Genomic DNA, 20,616 nt, shown 5'->3' with positions numbered 1-20,616 from the left:
TAATAGACATGTTCTACTACAAGTGTCCTTTTGTTTGGTTAGTTCTATTTTTGTTCATTTTTTTGTCTTGCCTTGTAATTTTTTTATGGTACTTGGCTCAAATCAATAATCCTCTTGACTCAACTTCTTAAATTCTTGGATTATAGAACTATAACATCAAATATATAATAAAATTCTTGCTGTTTTTGGTTGGATTTTGTGATGCTAGAGGCTTAAAACAAAACTTCATGTTACTCAATTGTGTGTGGGGGGGTGTTATGTATGTGTTTAAGTCTACATTTGGGGAATAATTTTATTCTTTGTTCAATTTCATTTATCACTGAGAGAGCTATGTATTTGCTTATACTATTTTAACCAATATGGAATGTGTTCTAAAGAATACATTATTAGGATATTTCAAACAGGATTTTATTAAATTTTGTCCTATGTTGTAATGTTTACATTTACTAGTCAATCTGACACAACTCAGAATCACCTCAGAAGGGATTCTCAATAAGCAGTTGTGAAGTTTGGTAACCCTGAGGTCACAACTGTGAGTGATTTTGTTCAAGGCATGAAGACTAGACATGAATGTGGGTGACATGACTTTATGGGATGAGCTCTGGTCCAGAGGAAAAGGGAAGAGCAAGCTGAGAACTGACAAGCATGTATGTGTTCATTCATTATGTTCTTTACTTTGTGTGTTACTACCTACTTCAAGTTGCTACTTTCCTTGACTTCAATGACGGACTGTAACCTGGAACTATAAGATGAACAAATACTGTCTCCCTTAAAATAATAGCAAAATATTGGCTAGTAGTTGCCAAGAATAACATGTGAGACAGTTGACAATAAAAGAATAAATAAAAGTAATTTTAAGGTGTCAGTAACTGTTTTATTCTGATTGTGAGACAAGCTATATAAATCTATCATCTGTCTATCTATCTATCTATCTATCTATCTATCTATCTGTCTATCTATCATCTATCTGTATCCATCATTCTCTACCTATCTAGCATGTATCTAGTGTCTATCTACTTATCATCTATCTAGAATATATTTATATATAAATCATCTCTCTGTAATCTGTCCAAAATCTATCTATATATCATCTATTTGTCTACCTATCTATCATGTATCTATCTATCTATCTATCTATCTATCTATCTATCTATCTATCTATCATTTATTGACCTAGCATTTATCTGATGTCATCTATGTTAAGCTCATAGAATTATATATGTAAAATGTGAATTTTAAAATTTAAATTAAAAAATAATACAGGAAACAAGCATGGTCCATAAAATTTTCTCAGTCTCCAAGACTCTGATATAAATCCATACACCTATGAACACTGACTTTTAACAAAGAAGCCAGAAGTATCCAGTGGCAAAATGAAAGCATCTTCAACAAATGGTGCTGGCATAACTAGATGTTAACATGTAAAAGAATGCAAATAGATTGATATTTATTGCCCTGAACAAAACTCAAGTCCAAGTGAATCAAAGACCGCAACATAAAACCAGTTACACTGAACCATAGAAGAGAAAGTGGGAAGCAGCCTTGAATGCATTGGCACAGGAGACTATTTCTTGTATATAACACTGGTAGCACAGACACTGAAATCAACAATTAATAAATGGAACCTCATGAAACTGAAAAGCTTCTGTAAGGTGAAGGACACTGTCAATAAGACAAAATGGCAGCCTGCAGAATGAGAAAACATCTTCACCAACCCCACATCTCACAGAGAGTTGATCTCCAAAATATATAAAGAACTCAAGTAACTAGATATCAAAATACCAAATAATCAAATCTAAAACTGCGGTACTGATCTAAACAGAAAATGGGGTACCTATCTAAACAAAGAATTCTCAAGAGAAGAATCTCAAGGGGCTAAAATACACTTAAAGAATTGTTCAGCATTCTTAGTGATCAGGGAAATGAAAATCAAAACAATTCTGAGATTACATCTTACAACTGTCAGAATGACTAAGATCAAAAACACTGATGACAGCTTATGTTGGAGAGGATGTGGAGTGAGGGGAACACTCTTCCACTGCTGGATGAAGTACAAACTTGTATAACCACTTTGGAAATCAATATGGCAGTTTCTCAGAAAAATGGGAATCAAACTACCTCAAGACTTAGCTAACCAATCTTGGGCATATACCCAAAGGATGCTCAATCATATCACAAGTACACTTGTTCAACTATGTTCATAGCAGCTTTATTCATAATAGTCACAACCTGGAAATGACCTAGATGCCCCTCAACTGAAGAATGAACAAGGAAAATGTGGTACATTTACACAATGTAGTATTACTTAGCTGTAAAAAAAAAATAATAATGACCTTATGAAATTTGCAGGCAAAAGAATGGAACTAGAAAAAATAATTCGGAGTGAGGTAACCCAGACCCAGGAAGACAAACGTGGTATGTACTCACTCATAAGTGGATATTAGGAGTAAACTACAGGATAACTAACCTATGATCCACAGCCCCAGAAAGACTAGAAAACAAAAAGGGCCCAAGCTTGTGTAGCAGACACTTTATACACTGAGCCAACTCTCCCAGAATTGGGATCCACAGCATACATATAAATGAGTCAGGCATGGTGGTGCACATCTGTGACCACAGTACAAGGTGGGCAGAGACAGGTAGACACCATAGCTCACCAGCCAGCAAGCCTAGCCAACTGAAGGGTACCAGTTTCTGGGAGTGACTTTGTCTCAACAAGGTAAGGTGAAGAACATTAAAAGAAACTAGACATTGATCTCTGATATCCACATGCATGTACACACACACATGCCTGTGAACTATCATGCATGCACACACACACACATTACACACAAAGAAAAAGGACAGAGAAAGAAAGAAACAAACAAGTCTATCAGATGTGAGGAATTAGTTGGGCACACTACACCACTCATAATGCTACCACACTCTGTGAAGAGATTGTATTTCTGCCTCTCTCTATTCATCTCCATTATACCACACCAAGAAAAATCAACAGCAAGTTAATATACCCATATTAAACAGAGCTATTCCCCCAAGTTCCTCAGTCCTGCCCAAGGCATTCTCTCAACTGAGATCCAAGGTCACGGAGTCCTAGGTTGTATTAAAAGTCAGTCCGTGGTTTGCTTAGGAGGATTCCAAAATTTGCATTTCTTTCCAACATATTTGGCTCTGGCTGACCACCAGAGCAGCATGCTGTGCCAGGGAGTCTTCAGCTGCTTCTCTGTGCTTGTATCACAGCAAGTGACCACCTACTAGGAGAGGTGGACCTACCTAGCTGCTAAAGGCTCCTCTGGATTCTGTTTCTTGAGGCTGTGACTAGAGCTCTGCAAACCACAAGGCATCTCTTCAGGAGGCTGCACGGCTGAGTCTAGAACCCTGATGAGAGGGGATAGATTGTTCCTGTCTCCTGGCTTTTCCTGTCAGCCTCACCCCTACTGTTGCCCCTAATTCCAGCTGCAAATCTCCAGTATTTCCCAGAGGAGCCTCCTACTCTCCAATGAAGTCAGGAGAAGGGATGTTGTCACTTGCTCCAAGGGTCCACAAGCTAATAATTCCAACTCTGCCTTGGTTCCTCCATGGTGATCACAGTCTGGGACACTTTCTGCCCTCTTTTCCAGTTCTCCAACAAGGTCTAACCAATCCCTGACACTGAATATATCCCTCTCGATGTCCAACTCACATGGAGTCTGTTCTCATGGCTGGACCCTGGTTGATGTAGTGCACCATGCCTTTCATAGAGTGTTAAAATGTTTACTTGTGATAAAATATAGGTAACATTAAAATTATTATTTTAGCCATGTAAGTTGTAGCATTAATTCATGTTTAATTATCACCCTCACTCATCTAAACAATGTCCATATCATCGTTTGATGTTCCCATCAAATACTAACTCCCATTGTTTTCTCCCAGTGCCTGCAACCAGCAGTCTACTTTCTACCTCCAAAAAACCAACCAACCAACCAACCAACCAACCAACCAACCAACAAACAAACAAACAAACACCAAAGAGGGGCTAAAGAGGGATGCATGGATTTCCCTAAAAGCAGAAATAGAAAAGAACTCCTGAGTGAAATGGGAGTAGAGAGAGTGTGAGGGGTGATGGGAACTTGGGGGATCAGGTTGGGAAGGCAGGGTGCAGGAGGCAGTTTGGGGACAGGAAGGAGAGCTAGGGAGAAACCTGGTGCCAGGGAAAGCCCCAGGAATCCACAAGGATGACCCCAGCTAAGACCGTTAGCAATAGTGGAGAGGGTGCCTAAACTAGCCATCTACTGTAATCAGATTGGTGACTACCCTAATTGTTATTACAGAGCCTTTATTCACTAACTGATGGAAGCAGATGCAGAGATCCACAGCCAAGCATTGGGACAAGCTCTGGGAGTCCTCCTGAAGAAAGGGAGGAGGGATTGTACCAGCAAGAGGGATCAAGATTATGACAGAGGAACCCACAGAGACAGCTGACCTAAGCTCCTGGGACCACACGGACTCTGGACAAACAGGAGGGCTGCATGGAACTGACCTAGGCCCTCTGCATGTGTATGACAGTTGCGTAGCTTGGTCTGTTTGTAAGGCTCTTAGTGGTAAGGTCAGGACCTGTCCCTGGCACTTAGCTGGCTTTTGGAAACCTGTTCCCCATGCTAGATTACTTTGCCCAACCTTTACACAAGGGGAGGAGCTTGGTCCTACATCAACTTGATGTGCCCTGCTGTATTCAAGCCCATGGGAGAGACCTGCCCCTTTCTGAATGGTGATGGGGGAGGAGTGGGTGGATGGGGAGGCAGGTAGATGGGAATCAGGGAGAAGAGGAGGGAGGAGAAAACTGGGTTGGTATGTAAAATGAATGAAAAGAAAGTTAATTGAATTAAATAAATATAAAAAATTAAAATAAAAATTTTAAATAAAAAAAAGAAATAAGAGTAAAAAAATGTCCTCAATACACCACCTCTGAGGGGAAATTGTGGTCAGTATGCAAAACGAAGGAGAAAAATGTTATTTTTTATTTAAAAATTTAAAATTTAAAAAAAAGAGGGGGAAAAAAGCTTTAACCTGTCCCACATTATACACATTATCTGAATGAAAACAATGGAAAAAGAATAAATACATTCAATCCCTAATATATTACATACACACATTACTTTTACACAAGTATTTCTGATATATGTGGTGACTGTTTCTATAGTTGTCATTGTATGTTATCAGTTAAAACATTCCTTACCAAATGATCCCAGAAAGAGGAATATTTTAAATGCAGATAAGAAAACGCATACTGTGATTACTATTAACACGCAGTATGTCACATGGTAGCATTCTAGTCCAGTTCACTCAGGTTCTAGAACTATGATGTGGAGCAGATATTTTATATGCAAATATTTTATGAAGATCAATCTTCTGTCATGTTTCACTCAGTTTGAATCTGGCATATGTTAAAGTATTCCCCATTGCATTTTTATCATCACAAACAGTAAACTGTTCAAAGCTCAGAGGAACGTAACGAACAGCCTGTTTATGGAGTTTCATCAAAACAGTTAGAGAGAACACAAATTAGTTAATTCATCAGTTTCATTTGTCTGGGTAATTGACTCTACCTTTGAAATTGCACCATAAGCTTCTGAAAGGCTAAATGGAATAGTTTGAGGAAAGGTCTGGGAACAATTTGAATTATTTTGCTTTATTGAAAATGGTAATTTTGACAGAAGCAATGTTAGAATTTGAGCCCAAAATATTAACATGACCCCAAAACTGGGCTGCTTTGCTTTATGGTAGCTACTATTAGTGGCAATAAGTAAAATTTTAATTTTTTAGTTTTGTTTCATTTATTTTATCTGTGTAACAAAGGAATGGATAGCTTAACTAAAATTAGTTATCCCTGATTCCAAGAGTGCCTAGTTCATAAATCCTCAAGAAATGGATCTTATAGTACCATTACAGTTCCATTTCCTGTAAAGTCAAGGTATTTCCTCTTATACTTGGTACATGTGATGAGAGAAATAGTATTTTACATAAAGAGGTAGATTGCAAAAGTGTGTGAGATAATCAAGTTGTTAAAAACAAGAATAAATATGCAAGCTCCTCTCTTTCAGACAGTAGATGTAGGTAAAAGCACATTTCACAATAGGAAAGCATAATTGGATTCCTGCTGCACTTTAGGTATCGTCGAATATTCTAAGAGAAGGGACTGTAAACTATCAGCTAGACTACAAAGACAAACTTCAAGACAGAAAATTTATATTGGTCTGTTTCATATTCATTTTACAGAGAAATTATAGATCTGATAAGATAAAACATGAGCCTCTCTGAGACATGCATAGTAATACTCTCTCATGTGTCTTTCTGAACATCCTTTTCTCTATTAACTCCCACACTTAAAATCTAGTGCAAGTAAGACATAAAACAAAAAACAAACAACGACAAAACCTCACCAAAACAAACAAAACCAATTTCTTCATACTGGGTCACCGTGAATTTATTTTTTGTGTTGAAGCCACAACTCCCAGTTTGGTCTGAGTCTAGCTTCCTGACAAACCTAGAACTCATGCTGCTGTGGATGACAGCTGGAGCTGTGTTTCCTACTGCATTTCCCTTCATAGCTGCAATCCAGGATCTCGTCGGGGGATGGATTTGAAACATTATGGGAGATGTAATATAGTTTGTTATGATTTATATACTATGATTACATCTCTGTTAGATTCAGAAAAAAAATAAGTGATGAAAGTAAGTGAACCAAGTTGCAGCAGATTGGGTTTCCAACAATGTTTTCCAAAAGGACTGTTTCCTATGCTCACTTCCTAACCTAGCTGTTCTCTCTTCAAGCCACTGAGTCTCCTTCCTCTCCCCATACAATCTCCCAACTGTGTAGTTTGTTAGTCAATCAAATGCAGCCAAAATGGTACTGTGCAGCTCCTGGGTCTGAGCTTGGGAAGGTGTACTGCTTTCTTTAGCTGTTTGGAATGTTTATTCCTGTTACCTACCTCATTCGTTATATGCTTTATTGATGTAGAAAATGCCCCAACAAGCCAGGTCTCCATGGTGCACGCCTTTAATCCCAGCACTCGGGAGGCAGAGCCAGGCGGATTTCTGTGAGTTCGAGGCCAGCCTGGTCTACAGAGAGATCCAGGACAGACACCAGAACTACATAGAGAAACCCTTTTTCAGAAAAAAAAAATGTCCCAACAAAGCAACTGAAGGGAGAAAAGAATTGTTTTGACTCACAGTTCATCACACAAGGAAGTCCTGCAAGCAGGAGCTTGTGTCATCTGGTCACATTGAGTAAATATTCAGGAAGCACAGATTAATGAGCATGCTCATACTTTCTCATTCTATTCAGTCCAGAACTCCAGTTCATGAAATGGCCCTGCTAACATTTAGGGTGGGTTTTCCCACTTCAATTAATCCATTCTAGATAATCCTCACAGGTGTGCCCATAGGCTTGGCTCCTAGGTAATTCTAGACCGTGTTAAAATGACACTATCAACCAAATAGCCATCATACCTACCCAGAGAAAGGACCCAAGGTTGACAATATGTACAAAGCCATATGAATCATGACGTAGATTTTCTATTACCAAAATATTCTCTACATGTTATTAAACAACAAAATGAAGCCATGCTGTCTACTCTGTCTCTGCTTCTGTCTCTCTAAAGTGACTGCTACATGTAAAACAGAAAACCAGCCTGCTCAAGTTCTGAGTGAATTCTACTAACATATGGTCCTCACAGGCCCCAAGTTTAAAGGTAACTTGCTAGGCAAGAATAGGAAACAAAATCATAAATCACATATTGCATTTTGAAAGATTTCTCATAGAAATCAACTCTTTTTGCCCATCTATAAATTCAAAGGCAAATGTTCCAGTACTTATTTTTTGTTGTAAAAAAATAAAATAAAATTGCATATGTGTACATATATATTTCAATTATCAGTTTGAATATAATATATTGAATGGGATAGGCAGGACTCAGGAGACTGCTTATTATGTAAGAGTGCTAGCTACTCAAGAGTAAGGACATGAGTTCAAATGTCCATCTCTAAGGTAAAAAGCCAGATGTAGCTCTGCATATTCATTTTACCCCAGTGTTTTGGGAAGGATAGACAAGAAGAGCTAGCCTCTTCTTCAGCTCCAGGTTCAATGAAGATGCTGTCTCAGAGACATAAATTAGAGAGTGATAGAGGAGAATGCCCAGTACACCCAATATCATATGCTGGTCTCCACATGCATTATCTCCAGCATGCATCTGAATACACTGCACACATACTCATATACCACATACACACCCAGTGTGTGGGGGTGCCTCTCAAGGATATAACATTTACCTGCCATGTACAAGACAATGTGTTTAATCCCTAGCACCATAAGAAACAAGAAAAGACATGGGGTGCATGAAAATACAATATAGAACACCATGCAAGCAGTTACTTTATTTGTAATTATCAATTCTCTGTGACTAAGAGACAAAACTCTCAAAACACTTAAGATGTGAAATTTAAATAAGCAGTACCTGTACTTGTACTCATGATGAAAATGTCTCAAAACTAGATCAAATGTGGGCACAAGGAATTCTAAGCATTTTTAAGATAAGTACATTTATATTTTCCAGTGCATATGATGAAAATAGGAAGAAATGCCTGAAGCATTGCCTCTGGATACAGAAATAGGGCTGCCAGTTCCAATAAAGTTCAGATCAGGGGAAATCTAAAATACTATGCAGAATACATTTTCTGTAGCTCAGCATTATTTTTGAAGCAGAACATTATCAGTCTATACTTTTTGTGGATTCAATAACTTCAAATAGCATCTAAGTATGTTATTATTTTAAATATAGCATTTGAATAGTAAGTAATAAAAGTTTACTATGTAATAGAAACAAAGTTATGGATCAAATTTTTGCATATTAAGTTATAACAACGGTTTACGTTTGCAAATGCCATAGAAAACTGATTAAATTAATTTCATTGACACTCATGAACATATTTTGTTGGTAAACTCATTGAGATGAAGGAAGAAGGGAGGAAGAGAAGGGGAAGGGAAGGAAGGAAGGAAAGCTGTTGTTCAGCATGGACATGAAAGATCAAAGTCAGCTGAGTCCCACATTAGCTATTTGAGTCAGGGAGGTCCTAAAAGCAGAAACAGTAGGAAATGAGGGAGTAACACCAACCAGAAGTGGTGAATATTGAAAACCTAAAACGCACTGAATCTAGCTTTTCCTTATTTGCATAAATGTCTCCTCAGTACAGCTTTGTGATTCAAAGAACCAGACAGAGGGTTTTATGGAGGGACACGTGGCAATGAATGGAACCTGTAGACACATGTGTCCCTCAGGAATACACGTTTAGTCTGCTGTCCTTCAAACAGATCCATAGGTGATTGTTCTCATTTTTATCTCTATCACGATGGCATGAAATTTTACATCTTCTGCTTCGTTTCATCTTTGGAGACCAAGAGCCTTTCTTTCAGGACCATTCTCTGGGCTTTTGGGGACCTCTAAATGAGCATTTATAAAATCAAACTTTACATCCGCATGGTGGCTTCATGTCTGATATGAGTTACCTGACTCTGGTTAATAGATAATTTCGTTTTCAAAGAGAAAAAACCTCATCTTCCTCTTCCTTATCCCCCTTTTTATGGATGTAATCCATGATAAATTGTGTCTATTTTACCTGAAAATGTGCTTTTATAAAAGTATCTTTCGGGTACATTCGTTGGCTTACTCCTTTCTGCCTGTTGACGCGCCCGAGGAAGCATCACTGAACGCTCTGGTTTCCCTGCCTGTCATGTCAAGTCAGAGTCTCCCAAAGAGCTGGAACAGCGGCGGAAGCTCGTCTTTGGAGGGCTGAGCTTCGAAACAACCGACAAGAGCCTGGGGAGCCATTTTGAGCAATGGGGAACACTCACGGACTGCGTGGTCATGAGAGATACAAACACCAAGCGATCCAGGGGCTTTGGGTTTGTCACACACGCCACTGTGGAGGAAGTGGATGCCGCTATGAATACAAGACCATACAAGGTGGATGGAAGAGTTGTGGAACCTAAGAGAGCCGTGTCGAGAGAAGATTCTCAGAGACCGGGTGCCCACTTAAGTGTGAAAAAGATCTTTGTTGGCGGTATTATAGAAGACACTGAAGAACATCACCTGCGAGATTATTTTGAGCAGTGTGGAAAGATTGAAGTGAGATCATGACTGACAGGGGCAGGGGAAAAAAGAGAGCGTTTGCTTTTGTCACTTTTGATGACCACGACTCTGTGGACAAGATTGTTATTCAGAAATACCATACTGTGAATGGCCACAACTGTGAAGTCAGAAAAGCCCTGTCAAAGCAGGAGATGGCTAGTGCCTTTGTCCAGACAAAGAGGTTGAAGTGGTTCCGGAAACTTTGGTGGTGGTCGTGGAGGTGGTCTTGGTGGCAATGACAATTTTGGTTGAGTGGGGGAACTTCAGTGGTCATGGTGGCTTCGGTGGCAGCCATGGTGGTGGTGGGGATGGCCAAAATGGATTTGGTAATGATGGAAGCAATTTTGGAGGTGGTGGAAGCTACAATGATTTTGGCAATCGTAACAATCAGTCTTCAAAATTTGGACCAATGAAGGGAGGAAACTTTGGAGGCAGAAGTTCTGGCCCTTATGGTGGTGGTGGCCAGTACTTTGCTAAACCACGAAACCAAGGTGGCTATGGTGGTTCCAGCGGCAGCAGCAGCAGCAGCAGCAGCAGTAGCTTCAGCAGTGGCAGGAGGTTCTAATTACAGCCAGGAAACAAAGCTTAGCAGGAAAGGAGAGCCAGAGAGGTGACAGGGAAGCTACAGGTTACAACAGATTTGTGAACTCAGCCAAGCACAGTGGTGGCAGGGTCTAGCTGCTACAAAGAAGACATGTTTTAGACAATACTCATGTGTATGGGCAAAAAACTCCAGGACTGTATTTGTGACTAATTGCATAACAGGTTATTTTAGTTTCTGTTCTGTGGAAAGTGTAAAGCATTCCAACAAAGGGTTTTACTGTAGACTTTTTCCACCCATGCTGTTGATTGCTAAATGTAATAGTCTGATCATGACGCCGAATAAATGTGTCTTCTTTTTCTTTTTCTTTTCTTTTTTCTTTCTTTCTTTCTTTTTTTTCTTTTTAAATGTGCTGTGTAAAGTTAGTCTATTCCGAAGCCATCTTGGTCAACTTCCCCAACAGTGTGAAGTTAGAATTCCTTCAGGGTGGTGCCAAGTTCCATTTGGAATTTATTTATAATTGCTTGGGTGGAGAAGCCATTGTCTTCGAGAACCTTGGTGTAGTAAAACCACCAGTTACTGGTGTGACTTTAATGAGTTTTACCATTAGAAGGGTCATCCAAGCAAAGTCACAGTTTGGTTACAAGAAAATGGTTGTTGGCACACCCTATGCAATATCAAAATTGAATAATGGTATCAGATAAAATAACAGATGGGAATGAAGCTTGTGTGTCATCCATTATCATGTGTAATCAATAAACGATTTAATTCTCTTGAAAAAATAAATAAAAATAAAAAGTATCTTTCTCTTTCTGTCCCCAATCTCAAGGTCCTTGATAGTTTTGAACTACTAAAATGAATTCACAATGCATATTAATTGATTAGAACAATGTTTAGCTGTGATTTTTCCACACACGTGTACAAGGTAGCATGGTACTACTTTCTCTGTTATCTACATTTATTCTCCCCATTCCTGGGACACTTCACATTAACTAATGCCCCCCCCCAGCTATGTTTCTTTCATTTTTTCCCCAGAATCACACATGAAAGAAAACAAACTATTTGTCTCTAGGAGCCTGACTGATCACTTCAGAGGAAAATCTCCATGCCTCTGCATGATCTTGTTTTTCTTAATGGCTCATTTTATTTTTTAAATTCTGTGATCAATCCATTTCCTACTATGCAAATATCTGAGATGCATGAGAGGATTCCTGACAGCACGCCAATTACAGTCTGTGAGAATATTCCTTAACTTTCGAGATGAACCTCAATGTCTACTTCAAGGCATACAGACCCCCTTCATCCTCTCATTTTTCATTTTCCCCTACTGTTCCTTCCTGATCACAACCCAACCACACCACCACATCCCATGGTTCCTACACTGGCCTTTCCTGCTTTTACATGCTATTTCTTCTGTTTAGAATTGCACATTTTAATTTTTTAGCCTATTAAACCACTCATTCTTCATGTTCCTGAAAATGTTCCCATCTTCTCTTAAAGGTTCACTCAATGTCACACACCCAACCCTCTGCCAGCCTCAAGAGTTGCATTAAGAATGTCCTCAAGAGCTTGGTCCTACCTCAACTTGATGTGATATGATATGTTCAAGCCAATGGGAGGCCTGCTTCTTTCTAAATGGACATGGAGGAAGAGTGGATGGGGAGGGGATAGATGGGAGTCAGGAGGAGGAAACAGAAGAAGAGGAGGAAGAGGAAACTGGGTCAGCATATAAAATAAATGAAAAGAAAGTTAATTGAATAAAATAAATAAATAAATAAATATAAAAATTAAAATAATTTAAAAAAAATAAAGAGTAAAAAAAAAAAGTCCTCAAATATACCATGTCTGTATCACACAAAATCTCAAAAATCTGTTTAAATATGTGCCCGACTTTTCTAACAGCTAGCAACAAAAGACAAGGGATAAAGTCATGGGTCCTTGAATCATCTATCATACTCTGAACTTCTGAGAAATAGGACCCACAATTCTTTTAGTATCTTCAGCACCTGGAATTTGCCTTGCCTGTATCAAGCAAATAGTCCTTACTTGAAATATCAATGAATGAACAAAGATACAAAGTAATCATGAGGATTGCCTTTAAGCAATTAGTTTAATTTTCTTTGATTGCAAACAAGTCAAATTTAGGAAGTACAAAATTACAGAAGAAAGAAACAATGCATAGGAAACAAAATTCAGGGCACAGAGAATGCCAGACCTGAAGGAATAAAGAGTATCCTCAGTAAGCACTGAGAATCGGGGAATAGTGGGTGCTTAAGCTTCATCTCAGTGGGTATGTCACGTGTGGAGAGGAGGAGCACATCAGCATGAGGATACTGCAATGTGAGAATAAAATTAGTGAAATACAATCTATAACACATTAGAGATTAAGTCTGAGTCACCACTGATGTGTCAGTGTCACATTAATAAAAGAAATGAAAGCGCTTTTCCTTGGTATAGATAAACCAAGAGTGAGTCGGGATTCAAATTCTCTGCTTCATGATCCCCATCTTCTGTCCTGTCTGTCTACCATATGTGCCAGCCTGGATCCTGCTGTCCTGAGTCCATTTGCCCATGTCTATCCCTGTGTGTGTCTGTCTTTTGTGTGTCTGTGTTTGAGTGGCATCTGTCTTTATCTGACCCTAACAAAGTGCTTCACTCTATGGTTATTGTATAGTATAGAAAACATCACACGAGAAAGGAATGGGATACATCACAAAAAAATTTTAACTGAGTTTTACAAGAGATGAATTCACTGGCTCCAACTGATAAAGATAACAAAATTCATTTTTATCAACCAATACAAATAAATAGTCACTTTCAACTTTTACTGTAGATTTTAGGAAGTTGCTTTCAACTTCTGGATTTGCTGCTTTCAGCAAATGATACACATAGCTTAAGACCTTATCTATCCATTAACTTAGGTTGTAAAAGTTGATTTCATGACAAGTGTGTTGTTTTTACATTATTCTTCTAAAGATAGGTCAGACAGTTTGAGTACACAGTAGGATAGCAGTCGTAAGTCTTTAGTGATTTCAAGGCATGTTACTAACTGGCTGTGAGGTCCAGCAAAAGTACCAGTTTCTTAGAATGTAAGAGATGTCTTTCGAATATTGCATCACCACAATTTCAGAGACCAAAAGGGCATGCACTGTCCATATCAATGAATAAGTAAAATTTTAGAAGTTATAAATCATAAAATCATAGAAGACCAGAGTAGATTTTAAGCAGAAGGTTGTAAATCACCTTACAGAAGGCACCAATTGTAACTGTCAGGATATTTTTAAATAATTTGTTTCAACATTAGAGTCATTCAAAGAAATAACCAGATCTTAAATTTCTCACTAGGAGCATAACGTGTAAATGTTTTGTCAAAGCCAAAAGGATTTGCTACAGTTAGTAATAGTATTTATTGTAATTTCTTTATAATGACCAAAAAGGCTCTTAATTATTGTTAGTCACTTGTGCCTTATCCTTTCTGGCTTAGAGAACTCTAGTTCTCAGCTTTGTTACAGGTTCATTCCACAGCCTTCCCAGAACTTGACCTTGATTTCCATGACCCTGCTCCACTTTGTCTCTATGCCTTCTGGGAAAATCCTCTTCTTTATATCTATTGTTTGAAGTATTGTTGCCTTTCAAGACAGAACCCACATGTTAACTTGTCCATGAATTCTCCTGGATTGTATGGACCAATATGAGAAGCACTTCAGGGATGGGTTTCACCTCTTCCTGGTCACTGTGATTCATCTCAGGAAGACTCTTCAGGGCTCTCAATTTTCTGCTTATGCAGGCTCTTCAAGCAGCAAACTGGGTCTCCTTTACCCTGAAATTCGGAAACTTTCAGAATTTCTAATAGATCTTGGAATCTAATTGGGTGTTGAAATAATTAATGAATACTGGTGATATAATGTGTGTTTAGAGTTCATGTTAACAGGCAATGAATTACAGTTAATGAAGGATGTTTGCTTGTCTGCTTCGTTTTTTAATATGTATCTTTTTTAAAAAGAATAGTCGACAAGCACACAGGATATCCCTCCCTATCAAATAAGCAATAAGTCTAAAAATCAGTCGTGTGTTAAGTGGTAGTAAATGATAAATTAAATAAAAATAAAAAGATAAGAGTCTAAATTTTGAAATTACTTTAGCAAAATTTATCAAACTTTTAAGTCTAGTTAAGTTTTAGCTATCTCATAAAAGTATGAATATTCTGGAGGACCATGTGATTGATTTTATACACACACACACACACACACACACACACAGAGGTGTGTTATTGTGTTTGTGTGCTTAAATCAGTATAAATATCTATTTTAATTATTTAACATATATTTATGATGAACATGTTCAACATTCTTTTAGCTTTTAAAAACATATAGTACAAAAAAGCCCACACAGGCTGGGCAGTGGTAGCGCACGCCTTTAATCCCAGCACTTGGGAGGCAGAGCCAGGCGGATCTCTATGGGTTCGAGGCCAGCATAGGCTACAGAGTGAGTTCCAGAAAAGATGCAAAGCTACACAGAGAAACCCTGTCTCGAAAAACCAAAAAAAAAAAAAAAAAAAAAAAAAAAAAAAAAAAAAAAGCCCACACAGTTCATTAACTGTAATCACTCAGTATATAATGGAACACCAGAAGTTCTTGTGTCTAATTATAACTTAGTGCCCATTAACCTTTCACTCTCCATGGCACTCCCCATTCTCTCAGCCTATGATAACCATCCATCTAATCTCAGTTTCTATAACATCAAAATACATTTCCTATCTCTTTGTGTCTGCCTTATTCCATTTCACTTAACATAATGTTCTTCAGGTCTATAATGTTGTCTCAAATGACAGGACTTTATCCTTTTTATGATTTTTTTCAAAGCACATTTTCCATTATGTAGGTAACATGCTTTCTTTACCAGTCGGTGTATGGATACCTAGGTTGTTTCCATTTCCTAGATATTGTAAACAATGTGTCAGTGAATGTGGAAATGAAATGTTTTTGTTTTCTTCCATTACTATGGATTAAATCCAAGCCTCTGTGAATACTAAGTAAGCACTCTTTCACTGAGGTAAATCTCAAACCCTCAGGTATTCCTTTAACATACTGATTTCATACCCAGAAGTACAGTTGTTAGTCATATGGCAGTTCTATTTTAATTTTTTGAGGAACATTCATAACATTTTCCAAAAGTTTTTTTTTTTTTAAGTTAATTCATTTCAACTAGTAATATCGCTAGCAACATTTCCTAATAGAAACCAGTATGAACGCAAAGTGGATTTGTAAAGGATAAAATGTATGAGCAAATTTTGTATTTTTAAATAGTATGTAATAGGATGGGAGAAAATGGGCATTTTTTGATTGTGATGAGTATTAATTGTCAGATCTTTATGCACATGATGGAATTTCAGTCTAGTGGCTTATATTCACCAGCTCTTCTCTTCTCTTGCCTTTCATAAATTCAGTTTGCCATAGTAACTGATTCCCACAGTCATGATAAAAATAGAATTAAGATAAAATATTTTTAAAACTAACAGAGATTAAAGGATTATATATAATCTGCTGCATCAATCACAATAATAGTTGTAATGGAAATGGCACATTTTTGAAAAAGACTTATTTGAATCTCGAGAGTCACAATATGTGTCATTGACACGGTACCAACATGCTTAACAGACTGAAGATTAAGATATAGAGAATAAGTTTAACATCCCCTTCATAAAATTCTTATCAGAAGTGAAAAATCTTTTAAGTTATCATTATTCTGGGTAGGGTCTATTGGATGGCACAATTTCCACTCTTAGTATCAATACCTCAGTGCTTCTTTTTAGAAACTCGAAAATGCTTTCCTTTTGACAAGATAATTCTGCCATGCTGCTAACTAGTCATCTCGGCGCCTCCACAATTATTTACTTCGCACCATTAATGGCCTGTTTCTTTCTTCAAGCTCAGGCAATCACTGTGACAGTCACAAGTCAGGGCTAGAGATGATGTGACTTGCCAGTCCCCTTTGTTCTTTCTTAAAAGAAATGTCAGTCAGAGCTGTGTCTGATCACCACTTCCCAGAGAACAAGGCAGAACATTCGCACTTCTCACTTAGTCACTTTATGACATTAGCAAAGAAAAGATTGAAACATTTATAAATTTATTTGGAGGTGCTTTGGCTGCACAAATGTGCTGAGTGGGACATTTCTTTTCAATACTTTAAAATCATATTCTCTCTTTGAAAACCATTTTAAGAGTCCAAATAATCAGAACTGGCATATTGGGAATCATGAGATGACTGCAAGTTATTTTTAAAGTGACTGCTGTGTGTCAGTCATTTCCATGACAAAACATTTACTCTGATACTATTTAGAATGAGGTAACCTACCCAGTTCAAACTGTGATGTTAAGGTAATAAAGATTAAATCACTTTATAAAGATATTTGGGGAAAGAATAAGTGGGACAGGCTAGGGGAATGATGAACTCTACTTAAAATTGCATAAGTACAAAGAATAACTAGAGCAATGAGGCATTTTCAGTGTTGATGAGATTTACTGGTTTTATATAATGTGTGTGAGTATCTGTGCCTGTGTACAGATGTGCATGTGTGCTCATGTGTGTATGTGTACATGCATGCACACATGCGTGTGTGTGTGTGTGTGTGTGTGTATACTTTTTGTAAGACTATGTTTCTGTGGCAATTTTCACTAAGGTATTTTTGTTTCTCAACTACAGCTACCTGAGTGAAATTATGAACACTTAGCACATTTTTATTACATGAACTACATCTCTGCTGGCTCTCTTTGTATCATGTTTAGGGGAGAAGATAGGTGCTACTTGAACACAGGAGAAATACCATGCTGCTTTGAATGTGGCACGAAGGGTTTAAAGGTACTGTCAGGTTTGCTCATGCCAGCATATTCATATTTAAATGGCGTTGTGAAAAATAAATTTCGAGTGTCTAAAATTTATCAGAAAGTGCTGCAAAAAGTAATAAGCTACATATCTGTTTAAGTTTGTTGAAATGAGTCTCCCCAATCCCAGTATGATGCACAAGGTGATGATCTGAAGTTGACTTTTATGAAGTTTCCAGCCCCCAAACACTCTAAAAATAACAAAAATACTACTACATATTATGCTGTGCATAGTTGTGAGTCTTTCTCTGTTCCACAGGCTAGCTCCCAAATCATAACACAGAAACTTATTATTATGAAAGCCCAGCCAATATGTTAGGTTTATTTCTAACTAGCTCTTATATCATAAATTAACCCATATCTTTTAGTCTACTTTGTTTTACTTGGCATGGTTACCTTTTCTCTGTATTGCCCATGCTAATTCTTTTGCATCCCCTGGTGTCTTCCTTCTTCTTCCCAGCATCCTCTCTGCCTGGGAATCCTGCCTAGCTACTGGACATTTAGCTTTTTTTTAAAAAAAAAACCAAACCACTCAGAGTAACACATCTTTACAGTGTACAAAAAGATTATTTCACATTTCCCCCTTTTTGTCTAAATAAAAAAAGAAAGGTTTTAGCTCTAACATAGTAAAACTATATTCAATAAGAATAATTATTAGGTAAGAATTACTTTCACAATGTCCAGTCTATTTGTACATGACAAATTCAGAGAAAATACTCCATTAACTATCCTCTCTTGATGAGTCCAGAATTTTGTACCTAATTTACTTCCTATCCTAACTTGTATTACCAACCCAAAACTTTTAACCTCAAAGCATTTTCTTAGATAAACAATTTCAGCTTTTATGTCTCTCAATCTTATACACTTTATGCTTTTTTGTGAGTTTCTTTTCTGAATTTGGTAACAAGGGAAACTGTAACTACAACTATCTAATCTTCAACTTCATTAGAGACCCAAGAAAGATCTATTACCCAAGTAAAGAGAAAGTACAGAGCAACCAACTTCCAAAACTATAGAAATGATAGAAACAGCTGGCTACCTGGACAGTTACCCAAGGTTCCTATGTAACACTGGGGCATCCATCTCTGTCTACAAGCTTAGAATATCTGACAGACTTTTCTGTGAAGCAGGATTTTTGAAGGACTGTCCTGCCTTGACTTGGTAAAGTTTGACATTCACTTCCTTTTGTGTCTAATTTGGATAGCATAATGTCAGCAGTCAAAGCAAGAGCAGGTTCTTGCCCAGGGGCTAACTTTTTCCACAAAGAAAGCAAACTCCATATGGAGATTCTTTGATGTTCTTCATCTTCTGTGAAGTAGATTGGTGCTCTCATATCTCACTGTCATAAAATGCCTTATGCTATTCTTAAATGCTATATTTTTAAGATCTCTGAAATGTTTGAAGACCACCTGTGTATCTAAAAATATATCTGTTTGACCTTGAAAATAAATGTAACGTAACTAAAAGTTTGATTGTGATAGGTGGCTAACAACTAACCTGAATTTTTTATTATCCTAAATAGTTTTTAATAAAACTTTCAAGGACTAGAAATTTACATTATATTTTTAAATGAGCTGCATAGGTACAATAGCTTAAACAAGAGTAAAAATATATGCATAGTATGTTCTAACAAAAATAATCTTAAATTTGTATCAATATAGAAAAACACCTTAAACAAGAGTGGAAAAATATACATAGTATAACAAAAATAAACTTAAATTTGTATCAATATACCAAAATCCATACCAATGTAAAATATTTATGACTAGTAGTTATTTTTTAGTTTAAAAGTTGATTCAAGCCGGGCGGTGGTGGCACACGCCTTTAATACCAGCACTCGGGAGGCAGAGGCAGGTGGATCTCTGTGAGTTCGAGGCCAGCCTGGTCTCCAAAGTGAGTTCCAGGAAAGGCACAAAGCTACACAGAGAAACCCTGTCTCAAAAAACAAAAAACAAAAAACAAAAAACAAAAACAAATTGATTCAATAATCTACCCTCTTATCCTATCATTTCTTTATCTCCTCTTTTTCTTTTTAGAGCAAGATCTCTGAATCTAATCTCTTTTTCTCAGCTTTTTTCCTGACCATTGCCAATAGTAAATTGTAACCAACCCTTTTAAGTGATGAAAAATGTCCATAACCCACTGAATGACCAAGAACCACCACCACACCTCTTGGAAATGTAGGCATCTTGTTCTCTAGACTGCTTCCTGTTGTCTGAGGGGGTGACAGTATCTCTAGGGAACCCTGAGAAAATTGAGATAATGATCAAGTCCTGCTTATTAAAGAAAAATTCAAAATTTCTGTCTCATGTCAGAAGAGTCACCTGGTATGGGACAGAACAAAAATCAAAATTAAGGGACTATTCTATTGTCACTAATCTCATAATTTGTTGGTTTTATTTTGACTTTTTTAAACATTTCTTAAGGTATAAATATTATCTCAAAATGTATAAGATTAACATATATCTTTAAATATATATTAAGAAATGTTATCATATTGGAAATGTGTTATATCATTAGGCCAATTTATTCTTTCTTTTGAGATATTTTCTATGGATAATTCATCCTTTCTCTTCAGATGTCTCATTTGTCCGGTGGTCTTTAGATTCCTTAGTTGGATGCCTTCATTCTCCTGGAAAGACAAAAACAAAACCTTGCCCCAACCCTAACTTTGGGGAGTTTCTCTTTTGGGCAAGTTATATATCATCAAATGAAAGTCACTTGTTAGTCTTCTTATAAGTTAGTTTAGATTGAGTGGCCTTGCTGTTTGATGAACTATCCCTTCTAATCAAGAGGACTCTCCTGTTTGAATCTAATCTTTATCAATTCTGATGATAGTCATGGCTTTTCTTTCTCCTATGGAAACAAAAGCAAAATCTCTTCCCCAATGTAACATTTATCCTGGTTTCCATCTGATGTCAACACATCTTTAAAGTGTATAGGCTGATTTAATTCAGCAGTTTTTTTCTATTATCCAATGTTTCTCTGAAGCTGTTATCTGTTCACTAGCATTCAAAAAATTCAAAGTTAACAA

At 37.3% G+C, this 20,616-nt stretch overlaps 1 pseudogene; it reads left to right on the top strand.

The window, feature by feature from the left end:
- The window catches only part of LOC114691746, a 54,615-nt pseudogene extending 43,890 nt beyond the window's left edge, over positions 1-10,725 (top strand).
- The last annotated feature ends 9,891 nt before the right edge of the window (positions 10,726-20,616 follow it).

This window comes from Peromyscus leucopus, chromosome 6 (genome assembly GCF_004664715.2).
Source record: "Peromyscus leucopus breed LL Stock chromosome 6, UCI_PerLeu_2.1, whole genome shotgun sequence".
NCBI classification, from domain to species: Eukaryota; Metazoa; Chordata; class Mammalia; order Rodentia; family Cricetidae; genus Peromyscus; species Peromyscus leucopus.
Note: the sequence above shows the minus strand (reverse complement) of the source record. Positions and strands in the feature narration are given on the sequence as shown.